The 22,799-nt window shown below is 35.9% G+C and overlaps 1 protein-coding gene across 50 annotated transcripts in view; it reads left to right on the forward strand.

Moving 5' to 3' along the window:
• Positions 1-22,799, forward strand: part of MEF2C (myocyte enhancer factor 2C) — a 164,543-nt gene that overhangs the window by 48,350 nt on the left and 93,394 nt on the right. For 4 of the 50 annotated variants that reach the window (XM_070569706.1, XM_070569737.1, XM_070569707.1 and 1 more), the window contains exons 1-2: positions 20,908-21,159; positions 22,192-22,467. The exons of 40 other annotated variants lie outside the window; for them this stretch is intronic. The gene's annotated coding sequence lies outside the window, so the exon portion shown is untranslated. Of the gene's footprint in view, positions 1-20,890; positions 21,160-22,191; positions 22,468-22,799 lie in introns of those variants that run through there. 6 more of the 50 variants (XM_070569710.1, XM_070569743.1, XM_070569713.1 and 3 more) reach the window with 3 other exon arrangements.

The raw sequence follows: 22,799 nt of genomic DNA on the forward strand, positions 1-22,799 counted from the left end.
CTTTGGGGAGAAGGTCTTGGAAATAGATTTTATAATTACATACATTGTCCTACAAACATTTGATTTTATCTTTTCAAAGTTTTTTTAAAAAAAAATTCTTGCAGTGAAATTTTAATAGTTTCAATTCATGTTATCAAATTAAAAATAGAACTAGGGAATACCAGATTTACCAATTTCTGGAAGTTTCTGAGTTTGGAAATGTTGATTAACAATAGATAATTTCCTGAAGGAATTTGCTGATTCATCTCCCTGAAACATCAGAGAAAAGTGAACCTTAATAATGGTCAACCATTAATTCATTGATATAAAGTTGAACATTTGGACACAAGTCAAAGGGGTAAATGTGTTCAACTTTCATTGTGGATTTTTAAATTAAGCCTTAGACAACATGTTGCTCTAGCCAAATATCACACTCATTGTCAGTGTATTTTACCATGTCTGTATGGGCTTTGTTTTTTTTTTTAACAAATAATTCTCACAACCCTTGTAGAGAAAACAAGAGAGATTGCCAAGAGAATTCAATAGAGTCGCCAAAATCACGGCTGGCTCGTAGATACGTGGACCCTGATATTTAGACAAATGGAGCATGTGAGTTCATGGATGCCTTATATTTTCAAATTAACTGATTTAGAAACAAGTAAATTAAAAGTACTTGAAAGTGCTTGGAGTAATCATGTTCTTTTAAGAAATATTTTACAGCATTGAAGAATATTTGTATCTATCTAAGAAAGCAAAATGCTCCCATGTGGCCCACCTGGAACTCTGAATAACTGGTCCATTGACATAGGGCATCTTTTATGCTTTCATAGAGAACGGTGACATTCGTAAACAGGATTTTTATCCCCAAGTATGTCAACTTTTGACCAAAATCTGATTTTAATTTCATCACATTAGTGTGCCCCATTCATCAGTGTAGGTGGGGATGAATTCATGAGTTCTTTCTTTTTTCTGCTTATCCAAGTTGCAAATCACTAGTTAATAGCATGGAGTGAGAAGTTCCAATGCTAACATTTTCAAAATATACCTCAGTTTACCCTATTGTGACTAAAATAATTACAAGAACTAAATAATATATGTAAAGCACTTAGCATATTGCCTATTATTATTACTATGTAGAAAGATGTAAATATGTGAAAATGTGAATTTTTATCTTAAAGAGGTGGTTCTCAACCACCTAAGGTTACCCAATATTCCACAAAGTAAGAGAGATCATGAAACAAAAAGTTGTATTCATTCAACCAAACTTCTGGAAGTAGGTTTGCTGTTTGCTACTAAACTGTTTTCAGTCACTACAGCTCTGGACTTTCAAATACAGATCATTATTAGGCTTTTAAATCACATTCTCTTCACCACATCCTTCTGCTGCTTACCTTTTGGGAATATTTTTAAAAATAGCAAACTATTCTCCATCATCTTTGTAAAAGTTTTAATAATAAGATTATAAATCTCAGCTACAATATTATATATTAATTTTCGTTATTCACATCACTTTGTGCCAAATTACTGGCGATAATTGTAAGTTTGCAGAACAGAGTTTATTTGCACTCTGTGTATTGCCAGTTTTCACTCGTGTAGTTTATAAATGCAATATATTTGAATCTAATTTTTGTAATTTAGATAATAGTTGTTTATATTCAGCGTCAAATTTGAGAAACTCCTTTGTAATGCATTTGTGATCCAAATCATTACCAAAAATTGTGTAAATATAAATGAGATAAAGAAAATAGAAATAGTGATCTTCTGTGAAAGTTATAGATTGATGTCTGATCTAGTCTCCTAATTATGCATCTAATCAGCCTGTTAAAATTCTATCTAGAGGTCCTGGAATTATTCTCCCTTTTTTTAAGGTCATTGTTTTATAGATGAGTTACTAAATGAAAAAAGGAAAAGTGGTCATAGAGGAAGTTGGCATGGAGAATTGTCGCTGTACTTAGCTCTTTTTATCTTTTTCTAAATATAGTTTTAAAATATTGTTCAGGTCAGCTGATGTAAGCAGTGGAGTGCTTCTTCATGTCTTCTTTCTTTCCCAATCATTTCAGTAATGTTTTGATGAATTAAAGTATGTAAGTGAAACAAAGAAATCAACGCCAAGTTCTAATATCAAATTGAGAATTGGAATTGCTAATTCCCCAGATATTTTTAATATATTGCTAATCTGAAGACCAGGACTAAATTGGTATTCCAGGACTAAAGTGGTAAATTTTTAATAGAAATGTCTCTTACGAGCAAGTCTTATTATAACATACTAGAATATCATTTATTCTTTGAGTGTGTGATTTATTCTATTTAAATATAAGCCCTGTAAAGGAGATGTGTTCATCTATTTTTACTCTAAGTACATAAATATGTCTGCTACACTCTAGTCAGTAAATGTATTCAGAAGCCAATATGCCTACACTCTCACATTTCTTCTGTAAATGATGAATAATATTGATAAATGAAAATTACAAATCTGCAATAGAGCTTAACTATTGAATACTAAATCATTCTGTTACTCACTCTGCGTTCCAATGACATTTTCTAGATTAAAAAAATGTCATTCTACATTTAAGAAATATTTTGTGCTTTTGCAGCAATGTAAGCAAGTGTGCATTTGAAAGAAAACTCACAATGCAGCCACAAATAATTCTCTTTAAGACTCAAAGTGCCGTTTTCAAAAATGGTTCAATTTTCAGAATAGAATATTTAAAACCTTTTTCCTGCCAGACTTTATGTTCCACATGTTTGGTACAATTAAAATAGAAGGGTGGTGGAATGGAACTCTTCCATCTATATTTTGGAAAAACATTCACTCACCTCAGTTTGTCAGTGTGCATTAAGAGGTAGGTCATTATGCAGTAGAAAAAGAAGGGGAAGGCAGCTCTAACTCATGTGACTGACATATACTGAACATGGCCATTAATACAACTTGGCAGTGACCTTGGCAGCGTTACAGGTAATCTCCTTGCAGGGATAAACTATGTGAATGATATTTCTGCCATGTTAAGCACAAAAAGAGTTCTCTTTGGAACTTTACCGCTTACTTTTTTTATCCTAACAAAAATATTTTTTAAATGACCCCTTAATGATTTTCTTTTCCCTCTGCTCTCTCAAATGACAGTTTACTCCAAGACGTTGCTGCTGTCACTTTCTGTCCTTATGGGGGACTGCTATATACTTGGTAGCACTTTCATAAAGGGTTGAAGTCGATTTTATTTTTATTATAGGTATAAATCTGTAGTCAAGTTTTATTATACCACTCATAACCAAAGTTCTAAAAAGCAGAAAGCATACGTAGAGAAGATATAGGTTGAAAACTTGGTGTTGAAGAAAATTCTTGATTATATATTTTATAAAAACTCTCAGCACTATAATTATTATTATTACCCTTTGGATTTATTTAGATTATATGAGATAAAACGTGAATTTTTATCACAACTTCTTAGATTTTGCAATAGATGATTCAAATACATCATTGCTTATTTCCTACTTCAGAGGAGTTTGTCCCTCAAGAAGGGAACTGTGGTGCCCAGAGGATTCAGGTTCATGGGAAAGAACATGTCAAATAGTATAGTTGTAATCTGATTAGAACATTCTACTACCATTGTAATTTCATATATAGTAATAATCTGGACTGAAATGCCTATAATACAGAAGTTTCACCTAATGGAGGTTGGGCTTAGTAAAAAGCCCTTAGAGGCAGGTCATAATTTCCTACTTACACTTGCTTCTGCATCATATTTCAGCACAGGAAATGAGCAATGACTATAAAGGAGGAGCATATCTTTTCCATAATGTGGATCCCTTTTTCAAAACTATCCCTTCCTGAATTGTTTCTGGGGTCTTTTGGCAATTTGAACCAGGTGTTGACAGCTGCATTTATAGGAGCCATTGATACTGGAGGATATGACAGTTTCAGTTTCAGGTTCATTATTTGTAATGTTCATTCTAGTTTAAACTTTTACAAGCAATCCAAGTTAGTTAATTTCAGGAATTAAAGCAAATTCAATGATCATTAACATTTTTGAGTATCACATGTATGTAGATTATTAGAAAGCTGCTTCCAATTCATGGGTCACTTTAAGCGCACAAGATGAATTATTTTCATACATAGAACCCTTAAGAATCATTTGATAGGAAGGACATAGAAATTTATTACGCAAGGCATGTTCAGTAAATTACAGCATACTGCATGTCTCATCAATTCACCTATAAATTTAACCTTTAGCAGCTCCTATTTCCAATTCATTGTCAAGTTGATCTATGTAATCAGAATTCCTTATTATGTTTACATTACTAAGGTGTACACCAAATGGAAAATTAGAGGTATCTCCTCCCTGGCTATAAATTATAAGTAAATGATTGCTGGTATCCTATAACACTATTTAAAACCTTAACCATGGGGTAAAGAGTTGTCCTTGAACTAACTAAATAAAAGTACATTAAGAAATATAATTTAAATCAGAGAAAAAGTTACTTAGTATTTTTAGTGTATTATATGTAAGCTACAAATAGCAATATATTTTAAGCTAGTTTTCAAAGGGTGAAGTGGAAAAGCCAAACAGAAACAAAATGAAACACCCTTCTCTAATCTGGTGAGAATTTTTGATGAGGTTTATTTTTAGATAAAAGCTCAGATCATGATGTATTGAATTTGATTTATTTCACCGTCAGCTGATTTAGGACTTTGACATATAAAATTTAAAAACTAGATGATGAAAACATTTCCTTAGAATTTTGTAAGGCTATGTAACACATATAGTTATAGCAGTATAGAAGAGAAATAAGAGCTTGGAATCTGGGGTCAGGCTTTCTTATCACAAAACCTAGTTTTGCTGCTTACTTCCAATGAAAGTTGAGCAAGAACCGTATTTTTCCTGTGCCTCGATTTTTTCTGCACAGAAATATATTAAGCATGATCATGGTAGTACAACCTTATCCAGGTATGAGGTCCAACTGAAATAATATAAATATTATCTCTGGGACATGTTCATTCAGTGTTATCACTATCACTAGGATGATTAAAAATTAATTCACAACAATAAAATATCAAACACAAATTAAGACTCTGTTGCCAAAATTTCTAATTTTATTCTTCAAATCTTTTTTCTCCATGTTCCCAACCTGAAATAGAATCTCTTAACGTGATAATTTGATGGATATCAGATAGATATTAGTTTCAATAGATCATAAATCTTTCATTAGAAATAGAAGAAATGTATATTATCTAGTTAATACCACTCACTTTGTAGTGGAGAAACTTGAGTCTTAGAAAAAATTGAATGAAATACAAAATTGAATTTCATAAATATTAAAAATAGTTTAAATGTGATTGTGTAGCATACACTGTCTGCCTAGTAATTGGTCTGTCGCATTTTTGCACAATATCTCAATAGAACTCTAAAAATAGACTTTGGGTTTTTTTAACCTAATTTCAACAATTTATTGGTTCACCGTTGATTGTTTTACATAGAATTTAAATAACACACACAATATTTTAAGTGATGGAACATATCTATGTTTGGGTGTGTAAGCTTAGAATACAGTTAAAGTTTTGGGAAAAGGCAATGGCTAATGAACACTCACTCATATAGACATGCTTTTCATGCCATGATAAAAAAAAACTAAACAAACAAAAAACTATAAAATTATAGCAAAAAACTATAAAGAGACATTTTACAAAGCCCTGCATCCGAAACAAATGAGCTAGGGAAAACACTAAGGTAGACAAGGCATCTCCACCCCATATATTGGGCTCTTCCAAAATACCTCCGTCTGTTCTATCTCCCATCAGTTGCCAGGGACATGCCTCTCTCAGCACCATACCCTCCTCCTTTTAGGGCGGGATTGGAGGAGGGGCCTTAAGTTTCTGTGGGGGGATGGAGGTGGTTGAGTATCATCATATGCCCTCTCCAGGTCAGACACTTCACTGTAGGATGGCACCCATCCTTCGTTTCCAGGTTTCTGTAAAGGACAGTTGCTTTACTTCAGTCACTGAGATCCAAATCTAGAATGTCACCTTTAAAAAAATTATTATTTAGGTTCTCATAAATACATGAACAATTTACCTGGGAAGCTGGCATATCAGCATACTTCTAGCGACATATCAGAGTGTGTTCTTCATCTCCCTGTTTTCTCCCTCTGAGAGTCTTTTCAACGTATTTAATGAAAACCAAAATTGTGACAAAGAAATCATCACAGTATCTCCTATTTATTTATTTACTGTAATCTTGATGGCTGATGCTATATTCATAAATTCTCAGAAAAGGATTTTTCTCACTGTGTATCTTTTATTGTATTTTTTCCCATACAGTTGATGTCTGTAATTGTACTTTGTTTCTAATCTGTTATCTTTTATTATGCAATAGGGAGTCATTGATCACTTGCTTTCATCGTACTATAATAGAAATATCTAAATATTAGAGTCACAAATTACCCAGACATATGGTCAGGAAACATGAAAGTGAGTTGGCTTTCTTGATTTATTAGAATTTTTTTCTCTTTAAGTAAAGCTAAGACAATATTATTCATTAATTAGTTTAGTTCTTTATCAAACCTGGTGATTGACCGAAGATTCACAAAATTTTAGAATCCAATCACAGGCAAGAATTAAAGATCTGAAGAACTCCATGATAGAAAAAGATGAATTTTAATGGAGTGGATTTCAAAGGACTTGGACATATTTAAAATGTGTTCTTAGAAAATTTGGTATACGGGATGGAGGATTGCACAAGCGATCAAAGACCACTTTGTCCTGTATCACAAACATTAAAAAGAGAGGAGAGTATCTGATTGGCTAAGAAAACACCTGTATGAGGAATGGAAATAAAAAAGTAGTATGAGAAAAAAAGAAATTGAAAATACTATGGAAGCGAAAGTTCTAATAGTGAAGGCTGAAAGTTTGATGAGGAGAATCAAAATTAAGATATGATATTTACCAATGTATTCAGTTTAACCAAAAAATGAGAACAACAAAGGATAAAATAAAGTGTAGCCCATTTTTCATGTAGTGGGGAAAGTAAGTGTAGGTAATACCAGGAATATTGTAAGTTCCATGAGGGCATGACTGTTTTTCTGTTTTATTCTTTGATACCTCCTATAGAACAGTGCCTAGAACATAGTAGTGACTCAAAAACAAAAAATTCTTTGTTGAATGAAGGAATGAATGAAATGCTTCTTCGCTTTGTTTTTTGCCTTTATTAAGCAGTGAAATGAACTCATGCTTGTGGCCACATACATGAAAGGTAACGTGTGTGTGACCTGTGGAATCAAGTGATGCTAAGGAACAAACAAATTTCCTGGAACTACTGGGCAGATCTAAAGCCTAAAATAATTTTAGTAGCAGGAACTCTTGTAGCACAATGCCAGGGCAGGGCCACAAGCTACTGTTCTTAAGAATTTTTGAATAAAGACTAGAAGGTAACTATCAGTGGTAAAATTTTTACAAGAAAATGAAGGATGACCAGGGAACCACGATTAGTACCTCTCTTATTTGCAGACTTAAAAATATACCAGGAAAAATCCCAATGGTTTGTTATACACGTTATACATTTGTATACATCCTATACATTGTATACCCTGGGTATGAGTGTGAACCGACACAGCATCATAAAAAACTGGTTCTATGAGAATGTGTGTTAACCTTCACTGTAGAGGGTGAAGGAGAGTATAATCTCAATTTTCCAAGGCTTTTGATTTTGTTCTGTATGACATCCTTATCTGTAAATTGGGAAAATATCCTCTAAACCACACAGATTTTGAATGGTAGCTGAAGGAATAGTGAAATAAGTAATTTATTCATTAAATTTAAAAACACTAACAAATCGTGTGTAAAGAGTGTGTGTGAAGCCTGGCCCTGGAGAGATCGGATCAGAACTCGGTGTGACCTTGGTAGACTGGAGAAGTGGTCAGAGTCATGAGGCCAAGGAGAAACAAATAAACTCTTTAAATACAAACTAGAGAAGAATAGGCTAGAAACAAATCTGGCAAGGGGAAAAATGCAAAATTGGAATAAATAAAAAGGCAAACATGTACTTTAAAATTCATGCAGTGTTTGGATAATTAAAATTATGTATTTGATAGGAGTATACAAGAGCCTTTTTTGAGTACCGTGTATATTTTGGGACTCCCAAGCTGAAGGTAGATATGCTTGAAATGAAGAGCCACAAAGATGGGGAAAAAAATACAAAGGGAAGCAAGGAAAGGATAACAAAAATAGGTATAATTCAATACACAGCCTTCAAGTGTATGAAATGAGGACGACATCACCAAGTGTTGCTCTCTGCACAGAGGCTGGAACAAGAGGACTGGACAAGAAGTATACTGTGAGGGATTAGCTATAAGTAAGAACTTCCTGAGAGTGAGAGTTGTGAAATATCAAAATAGGTTACTGAGGAAGGTTATGTTGCTCCTTTTCCGGAAGGCCTTAAAAATAGAGAGGTGGAATCTTGGTGAAATAATTTGGGTATGGTATTATCTGAAGGAGGGAAAAATGATATGACCTTGCATGGCCCTGCCACTGTTAATGTCCAGCATTTTCTACTCTTACCTTGGCTGAAGGGAAATATAGATACATATTTCAACCAGAAAAAAAGAGAGAGTTTTTTTGCTCTTTTCTAACATGGCAAAATTTAGATAAATTTTATTAAATGGATTTCATAAAGATCCAGTTTAAGGCAAGTGAAATTGCCAAGCCCATCCTGAAATTCTCCATAAGTTTGGAGAAACATTTATTAAATATTCATCTTAACTAATTTTTTCAACAGAACTGAACAGATTATGCTATAATCATTATTTTCCAGCTCATAAAATATAAAAGATGAACATTTTTATATAATTTTGAATTTTAGAATCCTCAGGAATGTGGCCAAATAATGATTTGGTGTGTTAGCTAGTAATTTGGTGGTAATGATGACTTTCCTAGCATTTAAAAGTAATGTCACCCCCTGCACTTCTCAGAACACTTTTATTACCAGACCCATCAACAGGCATGAATGACACTGATATAAAAATTATTCCAGAAGCTTCTTCAGGGTGAAAGGCAGTATTTGCCAACAGATCCTTTCTTACTGAGTTAGAAATCTCAGAGATTTCCTGTTTACCAGATGCCCTCTTGAAGTCCATGGACTATAGAAGCAGCCATTTTGAGCTTTCACTGCACAGTCAACTGCCCAGCATCTTAAATGGAGTTCAGGCTTGGATATAATGTGTCATTGTTGATGGAGTTTTTGAATGACTCTGAGCCACTGTGCTCCTCAACTGGTACAATAACATGTAAATACGTAAATGAATATATATGTACCTATATCTGTACCACAGTGTTCTGCTTATGAAAGTAGGAGAAATGTCTGATACATGCTGAAAATATACAAACTAGTACTTCCTCATGCTCTGTAGGCTCTGAAAGAACAAGGCTACATGATACAGTGGGAAAAAACTGATGGGAATTCCCATAATACATCAAAGTATGTGATTTTTCTTCAACAATTATAAATATATTGCCAATTATGTCAACTGTTATTATGTAATTGACTAGTATATTTTATTAGGCGTGTCTTAAAAAACTGGCTGCCATAAAGTTACTTCTAAAATAATTTATTTAAAGAGCTTGAATTGCACAGTTATACCCAGAGGTCTCAAACACAAAGAATTCTAAAGAAAAGGGTAAATGTATAAAATTCTAAAGTGGAAACTCCACTACAGGTAGAAGAATATTGTAGTGCACCATAACTTGAGGAGATGAAGGCTAAGGAAGGGAAAGAGCATAAAGAGAAGAACCAGAGGAGGAGCAGGTGGGGGGATGGGAGGGAGATAATGACCAGGGTCATACCAGAGTTGATTAGGTCCAGGTTAGAAACCTACCCAAGGCGCTTTGAAGGAAAGCAAGATGGCTCTCTCAACTGGAGACAAGACATCTGTAGTACTCTGAGTAATTCTTGTCTCCATAAATGAAGTTGACTCTCCTGACCCATCCTCGGAAAGACACCTGTTTTGATGGTTTTTTCCAGGAGTCGTGATGAATATATACTGATTCATTTACACTCACCTGATTTTCCTTGTGAGCAATTACATTCATTTGTAGAAGGGGGAGGGGGACCACTCGTGCTGATCAACCAGCAAGTTCTGATATTCTAATGACAAATATCTAACTCAAGTTTCGTTCTGTTCTCCTCCTGGTGCGGTGAAGTAAACTCTTTTTTGCCATGAGGAATGAGAGAATGTTAGATGAATTAGAGAACACTGATTTTAAAAGTCCTTCTGAGATTCCACTAAATCCCTCTGAACATCACATTTTCCACATAGATTTTTAACTTTAAAGTACTCTTTTGAATATTACCCAGCAGCGTGGAGAAATAATAGAATATGTGGTTTGAGTACTGAGTCTGGGACTGGACTTCTAGGGGTTCAGATATAGCTCTAACACTAGCTGTGTGACCCTGGGCAGGTAACTTAACCTCTCTGTCCTCTAGCCTCCTTTTCTGTAAAATGGAAGTGATAATAGTGCCTTCCTCATAGGCTTTTGGATTAGAGTTAATGTATGTAAAGCTTTTAGTGCCATAGTAAGTATTTTATAATTTGTAGCTATTATTTATTAAATTTCTAAATATGATTGCTGGTCCAAAGTGCGTAATGTAACGTTGGTCTTAACTGCTGGTACTACTTGAGGCTGAGGTGAACCAACTTTTCAATGCAAAACATGGAAAAAACAATTATATTTATCCAGGCAATTAAACATCTTTGTCAGCTTATTGTTTCTCTGGGACTGTATCCTTTGGAGAAGCAGTCCGACCTCATTTTGTCTTACACCTTTGTTGAATTTATACCATTTAGGAACTTGAGAGGGGTCTTTAGAAATTGAACCCAGCTTGTTTTTTGTGTCTGAGGAAAATGAGACTCAAAGGAATTGACTGGCCTGGTGGCAGAACCCACCCCAGAGTCTGATTCCCAGTAGAACTTTCTTCCCACTGCCCTCTGCCCCTTCTTGATGCTTTGGGCTCTGGAAACGAATTGCACTAATGGTTAAATATTTTATTAATGTTTTTACTTTAAAAGAACAGCAATTTTCTGTACCTGACATTGTGTTTGTGTTTCTTTGTAAAGCTAAAAGAATAGTTTTCCGTTGTTATATCAATTATTCAGCGATACTGTTGTGTTTTCCTTGAGCCGGGCACTGAGGTGAGGCTTGGTTTGGAGCATCTGTCTCAGCAATGCGGTGTATGCAGTAGTCAGAGAGAAGAAGCTTGCTCGCTTCTTTAAAGCTAGCATTTCCCAAAGGATATTCCAGATAAATTTGGAAATACTGCAGATTGTGGCATCCAGCATATTGAAGACTAGGAAAAGTCCTGCAGCAAGGAAATCTGTTTTCCTAATTTTTTTGACTTCCTGAGGTTTTTTCTTTTCTTTTTTCCCTTTTTTGTCTTCTTTTTTCTTTTTTGGAGGAATAGCTTGTTAGCATCCTTAGGAGCCAGTGGTCTTTGGAATCCACTTTGGGTTTGGGATTTCTAAGGAGTCATGAGCTTGCTTCCACCGATGGGTGCTTTCTTTTAGATCCTAGGTTTTAGAGACTCAGGATCAAAGGCTGTCCGTTTCAGTCACTTCTGATCCATAGTGCACGGTCTTTTTTACAGGGGAAGTACTGTAATACTTTCCATGCAGTATTATCTGCCAAGGATGACTTGGGCTATCCTTGAAAACAGCCTGGGACAGAATGTGTAGACATGCTAAGATAAGGAGCCTCCTGCCAGGCCTTTGCCTCGGAACCGCCTCAGCTGACCCGGGCCCAGGCGCTTGCCCGCCCTGCCTGGATCCTCTGGGGGACACATTCTGCTCGTCTGAGCACACCTCTATTCCTAGCTCTTTGACAGTTTCACTTTCCATATCCCCTCAGTACTAAACATGTGGAGAAAGAGATAAAGAAAGGTGATGAAATGAAAAAATGGAGTGGGGAATCTACAAATAGAGAAAAGAAACTCGTATTTACGTGCCTGCTCTGTATGCGGTGAGGACTGGGTTTTGGATGGGGAAGTGAGTGTCCTCCAGAGGGCAGTGGACAAGATAGGGAGGGAGGTGAGTGTGTGATGGGCAGTAGTGGTCAGCACTGAGAATAAACCAACACACCGTGCTGGTTTCTGTTAGAGTAAATATCTGTACTGTGATTCACTCAGGAAAGGAAAGAAGACAGGTTTGATTTTAAAAAGAATCTTTTCAAATTTATTATTCTTTTTCAGGGCATTTGATCAATTTTAAATGAAAATTGATTAGTGTTATTTAGGCTTTCTGGTAAATTATACAATTTACCCTATTTTAAAACTGATAAACTATGTTCACCAAATAGGAAATAAAAAGAAAATGATGCAATAGAGGATCAAATTTATATCACTCTCCCAAAAAATGGCCGAGGAGGAAGAATTGAAAATGTTTACACGTTCTTCCTTAAATAAAGTTTTGTTGCATGGGAAATTTTGACCTCTCTCCTTACTTAAAATACTATAGTTTTTCATTGGACACTTCTATTTTACAGCTTTTAAAATTAAAGTGTGTCTCTTGTCCTGTACTCTAATTTCCTATTTATTAAAATCCATAATCCTTAAATTTTATATTTTTCCTCTTAAAAATGCTTCAATTTAAAAAATGCTGGATGACTCAATTTCTCTATTCATTTTAAGTTGGAAATTAATCCGTTTGGCTTGAGGCTACCTAGCTTACTCTCATTAGATGGGTATGTCCAAAGATATGTGAATATTTCCCATACAGAGAGACCCTGGGACTTTCATATATTGCTGAGATCTTAATCAAAACTGTACTGATTGCTTGGGAGTTGGGCCCTATGAGAGAGGAAATAAATCAACCTAACCCAATGACTCAGTTATATTAGTAAGGTTGTAAGATTGTTTATTTCTAAAAGATAAAAAGTATGATTTTAAAAATATAGTTCTATATTTTACATTTGCAGAAATTTTGCATTGTGTTTGTCAGATTGTTCGTGGTTCTCTCCATATTTAGCATTGCAAAATGAACTTATATCCCCAAGAACTATTTCAAACAGTGGGCATTGCTTTAATGAAATATCCACATGTCAAGAGAAGATACACCTTTGGATTCAATTAAAATCAATTTAGAAACCGTTTGCCTTATATTATATTCTCAGTGCTTCAAAGTATTTATAATTGTTATAAAATTATATAATATCAAAGTGAAGACAAGTTTACACATTGAATTTTTGAAATGTGAATTGCATCCAAATGAATTTTTGCAAATGAATGTGGTTCTGCTTTTTATTTGAGCCTCGCATCCTCATCATAGAATATATGTGTTATTATTCCCATTCGGTAGATGAGGAAACTGAGATTTAGGAAGCCCTGAGTTGGCCAAGTTTGTACCACCTGTGACAGGCAGAGTGACAGGCATCGTCCTCCAAATACTGCCTGGCTCCATCCGTGGTTTAGAATCTCTTCAGAGGCTGTCTTCTCAAATAGCCCTTCCCTGGCACTGTCCACGTCTGCCCTTTCCTGTCCATTACCTCCTAGCCTGTTCTACTGTGATATTTTCTTTATAGCACTCTCTCTCTAAAATCATCATATTAGTGCACTTATTTATCGTCTCTTTCTCCCTTTAAAACATACGTGTCGTGAAGACCAGGACCTTCTTTGTTTTGTTCACAGTGGTGTCTCTGGCACCCAGCATCCTGCTTGACACATTTATGTCTCTGTGACTAATGATCAAACTTTTTCACTGATAGCTGTAATATTAAGCATCAAGATTTTGGCTCATGGTCTCCGATGATGTCAGTTTAGCCAGGATTTGATTGCCCACGTGGTCCAAGCTAAAGTTTAGTTTAAAATCTGTGATGAGAATACACAAATAGAGTTCCATGTAGGTCATCTGCTCCAAAGCTGGGGCAAGTTGCCTGCATAGCATCCGGATAGAGGGTCTGCACTGTTTCCATGCATCTTCATCTCATTTACAGCTGATGAATTATGTCCACCAACTAGGAAATACAAAGAAAATGATGGAATAAAGGATCAACCTTATATCACTCCTTTGTAACTGTCACCCTTCCTGACCACCAACCCTGACGAAAGTTCTCAAGTATTCCAACTGTGTGTTACACAGCCCTAGCGTGTTGTACAGTCATGTAGAGTCCTCTTGTCCTGGAGTTTTGCACAGATACAGGGAGGATATAGTTTAGAGAGGAATGCTATTAACTACAAAGTGCATCCTGAAGGCCATTTAGCTCACAATGAAGGTCTGTGTTTTAAAATAGCACTATAACAAAGTAACTACAGAGTTTTGGCAAGGGCTGCAACTATTTATAGAACTAGGGAAGCCATAGTAAATAGTGCCACAGTACCCAGGCCTCCCTCGCCATAACCCCAAACTTATGAGAAGCACTGTAATTATATTTTTCGACTTTAAAAAAAAAAATCATAGTAGCCATTATCAGTTTAACCGTACGGAAGCTCAGGCTGAGATTTCTTTTTTAAACGCATAGTTTTGATTTTCAACAGCTGCACTGGGTCTCTAATCATATATTATCTTTATGAAGCCTTTTTCTAACATATGTTAATTGGCTGTTTTCTGTGACAAATTATGAGCTCTTACTTTGATGAGGTTCAATTGCAATCATGTTGGAGTCGAGTACATAGAGTTTCCACCCCTGCTGGCTCCTCAAACCACTACAAACATCCTCACGTCACTGCTGTGCTGAGTAATGGCAGGATTTGGGCTGGCTGATTTCGCTACAGAGTTTTTTTTTTTCCACAGGATATTTTCAGCTTCTTTGTACTAAATCTGTTGCAGGGTTTGCCCTTTTTAGCAGAAGCATGCTCTAAAATTAACATCAAATCTTATTGGAGATTACTATAATACAGTGAGAAATATTTCATAATACAACACCCCAGCGTCTGTTTTGCTTTACTGAAATTTTAGTACATTTATTATACATTTTTCAAAAGTCAGTTGTGCAGTTGGTAAGTATTTTCTAAATCATCAGCATTTTGTAATAAACATTTCGCATTTCCGCTTTTGGGGAGAAGAGCAGTTATTTATTGAGTAGGTGACTATCTATTTAGCTATCATACAGAAAACGCACAGACCATTTTTTTCTGGGTGTTGCCACACGTCAGAACGTTAAAGATTCCATTGTATTTTCTTTTTTCTTTGCACTTACATCTGTTGGTCAAGTAATAAAAAGAAGTACATGTTCCATCAAGGTTAATGTCCTATAAGATGCATAGCATCCATTCCAGTTCTCTATCCTCATGTCAGTTTTTAATGTATGAGTAGGATGAGCAGATATGTTCTAATCCATCTGCTCCGAGAACTGTGACAGATAGCCTGCATCACATACCAACAGATGATCAGTGATCGCTATAATTAGAATAGATATAAAAATACAGTACATTTGTTTATATTCACAGGAAAGTAGTCAGGGTAATTGATTAAGGCCTTCAGAAGCTGTGTCAAATACCAGTCATATTGGGACTAATTTAACTCTTTCTGCCTTGATATCTAAGGTAAGGGGCTCTGTAACTGCGGTTCCCTAAAGCCAAAGCGAGGGGTCACGTTTCCGTACAGGTATTAGAGTTTAGAATAAGATGAGCCAGCTGTGAATAGGAGCGACTCCTCCTCGTGAGGCTGTTTTTAATCAGCCATTTCCCTGGAGGGGCACACAATCAATGAGCTTAAATCCTGAGGCTACCTGTGCTGCTAGGAAGGCCTGGGAACATCATTACAGAACTTACAATTGAGCGTATGTGAAAAAATTAGAGCAGAAATTAAGGGTAAGAAAGGTTAACTTCAGAAGTCTTACTTTAGTATTGCTCTTTTAGAGGGTCTTAAAGAGACCATTTCAAATAGTAAATAAAAAGGAATATTAAACCTAACTACATACAGATACTATTCTATTAAATAATCATTATAAATGAGCCAAGTGAAAAGTTATTATTGATTGATGTTAACCAGAACTGTTTAACGTGTCTGTTATTTTGGGAAGGTGCATGGGGGTCCATTTCAGCATGAGTAAACAAATATACAGTTGTTTTTTCGTCAGTCGCACTACCGCTAGAGAGAAGGGCTTCAGCAGTCCTGCGTGATATTTCAGGTGACTGCGAAGTCCGTTGATGCAGTGTGTCTTCAGTGACTGTACACAAGCAAGTTTAGTTCCACTCGATAAGACACACACTTAATTGGCTTTAAGAAAATAAACCAAGGTAAAGAATGATGTGTAAATGAAACAGAGAACTTGGCACTTGACTGTATGGAAGCCCGTGAGCCATGTGGCTTAATTGGGGCCAGTTGGGATGGTTTAATGATTGCTGTCAGAAGATCAGATTTAATTCTCCGTATAAGAAGACCGCAGTGGGATAGAGTTAAACAAATTGTCATCAGAGGTTTCAGATGAACAAAGCCTTAATTAGGTTGATTAGGATGCTGTAAAAGAGATGAAGAGAAATAGAAAAATTGATGAATCACTGGGTTCCATGGTGAGCTGCATGTAATAGCAATATCAAATATCTGGATTTTGAGAGATATTATTATGATATTTTGAATATTATGTATACCATCATGGAAATTTTTATGTAAAATTTCTAATGTTTAGAGACAAAAATAAATGACATTCAATATAAATAGCAGATGATTTATCAAGCATATTCTCCTAATGTACAACAAAAATGTTGGCAGAAGGACAATAGTATTTCTTCCCATTTCAAGGTCATCTTTAAATGTTAAATAAATTGGGAGAGTAAATAGCAACAGAGGCAAGTTATTTTCAAGGACATAATTTTCAATCATTTAACATCATATTTGAATACAGAATAAAACAAAGCTTTTACTTAGAATGTCCTTTTAATCATTCCTATCACAATCTTAATAATATTGTGATTATTTACAGGTGATAATACTCAGGACTACTTAGGCATCTTAAAGTGTACTTTTATTGCTTTATCTACACATTATGAAAGATTAAAGTGTGTTTTTTCCATTTGCTGCAGTTTTGTGGAAAATGTTCTCTCTGCACACACCCCCCCCCCCCACAGGTATTAGTAAGGCTGAAAACTGTGTCCATTACATACGGCTTTTGAAAAAAAAAATTGTAGAAATTTCCATTTTAACAGTGAAACATGATATATAAAAGATTAAGAAAATAGTGAACATAGTTTTTTTCCTGATAGGACCATGAGATGCCTGGGAATTTAGATTTTTGTCATAATAAGATGAAAACATATAGTAGCAGCATCTCCCACTTCAAGCCTCACTTGCTTTGAAGGCTGACGGTTCTGTTGACCTGACATTGCTGTTGTATAGTGCTTAACTTGCTTTGTTCAATAACAGCAACAAAAATCCAGCTGCATGTGTTTATTGAGAGGTTACAGCTGGGGAACAGAGCCCGCTCGGTTATGCTAAATAGTAGCTGTTGCTTTGTGAGGAAGACAGAGCAGGATTTACCTTTGTGGTAAGTCCTGCCACGTCACTAAGTGACCTTTGGAAGAAAACGTGGTGGCTGCACTGTTGTGAAAAGTTAGGAAAACGGAGACATGATAGAACCCTGAATTAATTATTGAATATGATGCAGAAAGACTATAAACAGTGGTTTGATTGACTAGCATGAGGCTCTTGACATATTTAGACCACTTGGAGTGTATTTTGGCATGGAGAATAGAGAATGCTGTTTAAGCGGCAGTGTGAAAAAAAGGTCCAAGCAAAATGTACCATGGACCACCAAGACAGGGAAGCTGTGCGTCCCTCATGTTATTAAATTGTTTACAATGCAATACAGTTGTTTAAAGGTATGTGTCTCCTAAATTCTAGAGCTGTGTAAATAAAATGATTTGTGTCAGTGATAATGGCAGGTTAGGCCCACTTATTAAATTAATTGCAGGGGTTTTCAAAACGAGTTCCTTCTTAGCCTTATTATATTTCTGACATACATTTCATCTCCTTTTGTCCTTGGGGAAAGATATTAAAGTAGGACTAGAAGCATTAACTAGAGTTTTCAGCAGCCGTGGTCATTGGGAAAATTGATGTATTTCCCTAGTTATTTCTACTTTCGCAGCCTGAAGCTGTTCCGTGACTGATACTTAAGGAAAGCTTCTTAATTTTTATAACACTGTAAATTTTTTCCTTTTATAATGATTATTGTTAAAGGATAAATGAAGCATCACCTGTTAGAAGTTGCTCGTCTTCGGCTTTGCAAATTCAGGTCTTCCTGGTTTATGTGAGGACTACAGTTCACTTGATAGTCTTACTGTGTGATGTGACTTTCAGTTTATCCCTCAAAACTGAAGCCGTCTGACAGGTAGTAGGCCATGTTCCCAATACCACTGTGTACCCAGCACTTCACGTATAGTACCACTTTCAATGATCATAACCATCCTGCAAATGAGAAGTATGTTCCCAACTTTTTGTAGGGCAAGGCATTAAATCATCAATCTGTAGTCACTCAGCTTCTGGGTACCAAACTAGAGCTCAGACCCTGAGCTTCCTGACTCCAAAATTCATTCAGCTTCCATTTCTCATTATAAATTATCCTTGTTCCATATATGAGATGCTAATAAATATAATTAAGGATTAAGTGAGGCTATCAGTCTGCTTCTGTATAAATAAAAATGTGAAAATGTTCTTAGTAGTAGTCATTAAAAATAGCAACTGAAGAAAATACTCACCTGAGAAAGAAAAATTTAATAAATGATTAATCAGCTAAGAGTTATTGGCTCCTACCGTATGCCTGGCACTGGGGTAGATACTGGGAATACAAAAGTGAGACACAACAGACTTGGCACACAGATGTCGAGGAAGGCAGGTGGACTCGCAATTTCAGTTTTGACAAGTGCTACAGGGAGGGCACGGTGCTGTGACCCTCCTAGGGGAATTTGATGTGATCAGGAAAACATGGAGTACTTCCTGAGGAGGTGAAACTGGAGCTGAGACAGAAGGAAGGGAAGAAGTCAAGGAGGCACAGAGGCAAAGGAGGTGCATTCCAAGCAGAAGGAATTGCGTACGCAAAGGCCCTGTGGTAGGAAGGAGCATGGCAAGTGTGAGGGACTGAAAGACAGTCGACATTCTTTATTATTTGTATGAGTGATATTATGTGACTGAGACTTGAAGACGACACAAAATGCATCATATTGACACAAAATTGGAATAAATTGAGAAGATAACTTTGTGTTTGTCATGATGCTATTTATCCAGTGGGAAAGAATGGCCTTTATTACTCTTATGAGGATGAATGTTGGCCATTTGCCTTTAAAATGAACGCAGCTTGCATTCATAGCTAGGGCAAGATAGCATTCCGTAGAATACATGATAAGCTTAGAAATGGAGTGACTTTCAGGACCAAGGAAATATTCTCCAGCTCTTAGACATCATATAGTCACGTAACAATAAGAATAATAATAATTATTATATCTTTTGAAGTTCGGAACACCTCTTAGAGGAGAAAAAAATAAAAGTTCTACTTGTTCCTTTTAACCAAAATATAATTACATGCCTCATATATCTTTCAAATATATCATAAAGTAGAAAGTTAAATGTATCTAGATGCACAATAATGAGCAAAGTTTTCCACTTAAAATAATAATGAATCGCTTAATTGTTTGAATTATTAAAACCAGGCATGCAGCAACTGGGCTTTTGATCATTTTTGTCCCTTACTGAGTATCCAGCGTGTGTTTATTTAACAGTATAATTTCTTATGTGATATAGTATGCTTGGTTTTCAGTCTTGAGTTTTTACAGAACCTCATATGAAGATGCTGGTGTTAGTGAAAATGTGAGTCAACGAAGAAGTTATTTGCTACTATGGGTAAAAGAAAACCAGAATTCTTTCTTTGCAAATTGACATCACATATTTTAATGTTTTATCATTATTCATAAGCTGTTTTTATTTAAGCAACTGCGTTGTGCTGATTGTAGCAAAATACGTGCTTTGCAAAGATCAGTTTAGCAGAAGAGAATTAATTTCTTCCCACATCTTTTAATGTGGCATGGCAGTCTCACTCTGAGATCAAAACACGTAACTGAAGGTTATGTTTAATTTCTAAATCAAAGTGTTGTGGGAAGATGATTGAAATCTGAAGATGACTCAGATCCACTTGATAAGTGGTTTTCTTCCTACAGAAACCTCATGGTAGACTGCCATTTCCATGTTAGAAAGAACCTAATAGTGATGAGATTAAAATAAATAGTTTCACTATATACTGAAAGTTTATGTTAGTTACTTTGGTTCTTAGTCTTAACTTTTTTAAAGAACTTTGAGAGCTTCAATAACATAGGAATCTATTTCCCCTCGATCCAGTATATCTTTTTTTAAACTATGAGGGGCAAAGAAATAATCAGTGTGTTTTACCAACCACCATTGATTTTTTTGGACAGTTCTGTAATTCTTTTTTTACCAAAATTTTAATTTATCCATTTGTCTCATTGCCTGTGTAGAATTCATTTGCCTTGAAGGGTAAATGAAAATGATATGGCTGCATTGACCACGTCAGATGATTTCTGTGAGGCATGGTAAATGGTAATTGCACTGTATCTCCTCCTTCGCCAAAGTGAACTTGTTTACTTATTTTTGTTTCTTAAAACAATCATGCAAAACAGTAATCTCGAGCTGAAGCGGATTTTTCTCAGGTGTTTTAAAAATAGAAATGAAAAATTTTGTCCCCACGTCTGGATTTCTCTCATTGTCCCTTATCTGAACCTCCCAAAGGCCTCTCTGTGTGGGGCGTACGGCACAGCACACTCAGACAGTTCTGCCCAGAGAAGGAAGTGAAGAGTTTTGGTTCCCATTTTACACTTCTGGAACAGTTTAGGGAAGGAAGCACCTTTACACCTTTTATTGTTCGTGGTTGCTGACATCATATCCTTCCCTGACCAGTCTGTGCGTGTTTCCTGCCATTCTGTCAAGATTCTTCTGTGTTACTGGGAGGGATTTGGAGGAGGGAGAGAGGGAGGAAAGAGAGCAAGAAAGAGTGAGGGAGGGAAGAGGGGGACGGGAGGGGGGAGGTGTGTGTCACTCAAGGGAGCTAGTTTGTAGATGAGAGAGCCGGGGTGGGAGCAGGCACTTTAGCATCTGTCCACAAGACATTCTTCTCTGCTTGGGTCTCAAACCACTTTGCCTTCATCTGTCTGCTTATGCCAAACTCACAGTGAACAGAAGCCTGCCATAATGAAGTTCCCCTTTTTAGTAAGCAGCCTGATTTTATTTTTCTTCTATTTAGCTTGGCAAAAAGGAAAACTAGTGCAGGAGTCGGTAACTCTATAGAGTGTAACTATCGGAGAGCATTTCTTTTTCTTTCTTTCTTTTTTTATTTTTTTAATTACTGATTGTTTCTGTGTAAGTCTGTCATTTTCCAAGAACGCTTCTCTCATGTGGAAAGAAGTCGCAGCGAGGCTGCGGGAATTATTTTAAGCTTATGGTGGATGGTACATAATGCAAGTTCTCTGTGTAACTTGAAATTCTACTACGTGTAGTTTAGCTATTATATTCTTTTCTTCATATACGTACAAGACAATTTGCCAGATTACTAAAGTTATATAGTCTCTTTTTCAGCCTCACTAGGCCTCCTACAAATTAATACTTGAAACTGACATTACAATATAATTTTTGCATAAAAATCAGGTTAGAGAAACACTTGTGCTAAGAAAACAACTACTGAGCTACTGTTGACCTTCCTAACTCTGAATTTTTACTGACAGCCTTGAAATGTGGTGGCCCATAATCAAATATTCTAAGCCACATGTTTCATGACATTTTACTTCATGAAAACAGTCACATCACCGCGACATACTACTCTGCATATATACTTAACAATATCAAATTTTGCGTTTTAGAGATGTACAAAAGGCAACACTTCAAGAAATATTCATTTTTATGGAAAACGAGAAAATATTTCCATTTTGTTGAAGTTTAAACTTACTTCTCTCAACATTACCTTGCATATTTCAAAAAGGAAAATATATTCAGTGGCTTTTTAATCAGCTGTTTTATATGTATATTTGATATATACATATAAATTCCTTTTAAATTCATGTTTAAGAATTTTAAAAATCTTTGCTTTTTTAAAAAAGTGTCTCTCATTTCTCAGTTGTGAAATACGGGGTGGTGATACGAAGGAACTCTGCTAAGTTTGGGTCATCAGGAACTCTCTCTGTCTTTCTGAGACTTTTCTCCAGGGATGTTTCTCTACATGTTTGGTTGTTTGTATTTTGAAATCAGGATCTGTAGAAGTTCTCGTCTTCTCCGCCTTGTCACCACACTCTAATCTGTTCACCCTGACCTTCCACCTTGAAGTGAGTAAGCGCTTAGGCAGGCACAGTCCTGTAAGCCGATAGTGCCACTGGCCTCAGCTAAATGAAAGAAAGGAAATTGTCCCATATGCATTTGCTGTGGATTCCTGGGTTGGCTTTTCTGCGATAGAGGAAGCCTGTTTGTCTCTTTGGGGTCTTGCACATTCATGGGAAATACCGTTCCAGCGTGCTGCTTGCTTCTAAGGTAAGACTATAGGAAACACAGGAAAGTTGCCCAGTCGAGTGATATTTAAGACCATTTCTAAAAATAGATAGATGGACAGTGTTTGGCAATAGTGAATACATGATGCAGTTGTGCTTTGTGGGTTTTTCATATTTTAATGTGATTTTAATATATCTTATGATAGCTAATTTTTTCCTATGTCTTTGTCAAATGTGTGTTATCTCTGTAACTCTTTAAAACTTTTGAACTACTTCCAACATTTAAAATTACCGCGGGAGTAATAGTTCTTGATGAGCGCTGTGTGGTGGTGATGTTACTCAACCTATTTATTCTCAGAGGCAGAACTGAGCTGC

This window comes from Equus przewalskii, chromosome 13, assembly GCF_037783145.1.
Source record: "Equus przewalskii isolate Varuska chromosome 13, EquPr2, whole genome shotgun sequence".
NCBI lineage: Eukaryota > Metazoa > Chordata > Mammalia > Perissodactyla > Equidae > Equus > Equus przewalskii.